We start from the raw sequence: 2898 nt of genomic DNA, 5'->3' as shown, positions 1-2898 counted from the left end.
TTGGTAATTTCAAAATTGACTTTCCGAGTACACTTTGTGATAGGAATCCACTCCAAGGACACTTTGTATTTCTTGAAAGTTTTTCGGATATACTTTGGGTATTGTGAATAATTTTCGGGTAAGGTTTGCTATCTGACAAATTTGTACTGAAAGTTAAACCGTCGAAGACGATGAAACATGTACCGGTGAAGACTTTTCCACAGAGTCTTCACCTATCGTTCAAACGATGGCACTACGATAATCGGACCGGCGAGGCGGTCATTGTGCTGGGGAAAGGGCTGGAGACCAGCTTTATACGAGTTATCGACCCAATGTGGCTCGTTAACTTATCAGAAACCGAGAATGACGTCCTTTTTGAAAAAAAGATTATGATTGAACGTTAAGAAGATTATGATTGTTGGGATGAGAAAAGTGCTAAATGAAGATTGGTTTCTCAACCTCTCAAGAAACTACTAAGTATGGAATTCGAACATGCTTAGATCTCCCAGCAAGGTTTTACTTAGCCTAGCAAGGTATTTTTACTTCCGGGCATGGTTATCTTCTTGAAGTCTTCTTTAGTTACAATCCGAGCAGGGTTTACCATGTCTAGAATGGTTGTTCTTCATGCAAAGAAAGGTTTGTGGATAACATGGATAACCCATGTGAATTTGATAGGTCGTTGATACGTGGGTTATTTCAAAGATTATTCTATTCAGGTGAACCTGAACGTTCCCAATTCAATAGGGCTACTTGTACGCCCCGCCCCGTACAAGTATCTTCTACATGTTCTTATACAATGCCTCTGGGACACAAGGGTAGATACGACGATTGCCGGATCATGCAACAATCAGCATTCGTAGCACTGATTTTGAACAAGCCGTTCAACTTCTCTGTGCTTATCTTCTATCACCTAAAGGAAAACAGCTTGGTTAAGAATCGACGCAGTAAATTCCTGATGTATCCACGGTAATCCAGCTGATCATTCAGGATTTAATTCATCATTTGGAAATTTATAGGAAGTTGAATGATGATGTGTTGAAGCTACAGCTTATGAATGTGGACACGATGAAGAGGATGAAGTCATACAAGAGAAATAAACCGCATGATATCGCAAGGACCAAACGTTTGATTGGCCACTTGTCGAATTCGGTGTACTAATGTCCTTCTAATGATCGTTGGATCCACGACGACTCGGATACTGAACGAGAAGAGGGACTAGGTGGGAACAATGGCGGAGATGATGGTGGAGATGGTGGTGATGGCGGCAATGGAGGTGATCAACGACATGCTGACATTGAGGCAGCAAGCTCACAGGCTGCTCAACGAAAGCATAAGAGCAATGTATTAGAGGCAGATCAACCGCCCAAACATCATATTAAACATGGATCAGGTGTGGGAATTAGTCCATTTGTGTCGAGGTTGTTCGTTTCTCAATGTCCGGCGGTGACACTTACTACTAGCACCCCGGAACTCACTTTGACGACCACGTTCAGTTCCGACCCAAGGCTTGGCTTGATTCCACAATCAATTTTATCTTTTATGCCAAGGGTTGCTGCTTCTACATCGGTGGTTCCTTCAACACCGACTGTGATGCCCACACAACCTTTGGACGTCTCATTAATGAGAATAGGCCGTCCTCAAGGTCTTGTGCAGCCCGTACCTCCAACATTTCATACATTGACCCCCACCCATCAGATGGACTGGTTCTTGAGTTTGATTCACTTATACGTGAATCAAATGGTGGTTGATCGTCAAGCTCAAGAGCAAACGATGTTGAACCAATGTCGTCTGTTGGGGTATTTTCCTACTGTCAAAAGGAAACAAAAGAGCTCTGTGAGATTGTAATGGATCAGAGGGCGAAGATTAAGGATCTGGAAGATCTCATCCTTCGGTTAACAGGCATAGATGATTCTCAGAAGAATGGTGATGATGATCCTAATGCTCCGAGTATTGGAGGAAGTGATCCGAAACAAGCTCATGGCTCATCCTCGGGAGCTGGTACTTGTGGTGGTGGAGGTGAAGGCAATGATCGACAGATATTCGTCTACAAGGACTCGATAAATGTTAAACCTATCGATTTGATCATAGCTAACACCTTCCTATTTATGGACTTCGAAAAGGGAGGTAGTGATGAGCACTACCAACGCGGTCGAAATTGAAGAAGGATAGTTTGTCGATCAAGCCCTAACTCGCGAACATATTTCATTCTTATTAGGGCTTAACGATGAAGAACTAGACGAGTTGGAGGCTGAAGTGGACGTTGAGGTGGTGAATGACGAGGAAGTGCTGCTAGATGCGAGTATTCCACATGGGAATACGTCGTTTATCTATGAGGATAAAGAGATAGAAATGGAGGATGTGATAGCAAAGGTATACCCTAATCTATACAACCGTTCAAATGTTGATCTGGGTGTTCCCACTTTTACTGAAGACTACGTTAAAGCTGCTGAAGACCATCTGGAAAAGACGACGAAGAACAAAGAAAAGATGTGTGAACGGGACTCTGATCCGTCTGAGGCTGATATTTTGGGCTGGTTTGAGCCTCGCAACAAACGTGCCGGTAAGATTATTGAAGCTTACCGGTACGTCGATCGAGAACCACAATTGGACGCTGCGGCACGGGCTAAAGCGAATCGTAAGACTATTTTCAAAGCCGTGCCGACAGTGAAAGGTGATATTGTTTATTGGTTGTACGATTCGGAGTTGAAAGTTTGTATTATCAAGTGGGAGAATGGTGTTAAATATTTCCAATACATTACTTCCGTTCTCTTACTGCTGAGGTGGGATGTTCGTACACTCACCAACCGGCCGTTCTTAAATTGCGGTGGAGATAGATTAGCATAATGGTTTCACCAACATCTTCTATATGAGGTAAACTGTGGATTTATGATCTTTAAGCCACAATTTCCAACCCGTAAG

Source organism: Bidens hawaiensis, unplaced genomic scaffold, assembly GCF_021521415.1.
Source record: "Bidens hawaiensis isolate Kalapana, Puna unplaced genomic scaffold, B.hawaiensis_p1.1 tig00048044_1, whole genome shotgun sequence".
Lineage (NCBI taxonomy): Eukaryota > Viridiplantae > Streptophyta > Magnoliopsida > Asterales > Asteraceae > Bidens > Bidens hawaiensis.
Note: the sequence above shows the minus strand (reverse complement) of the source record.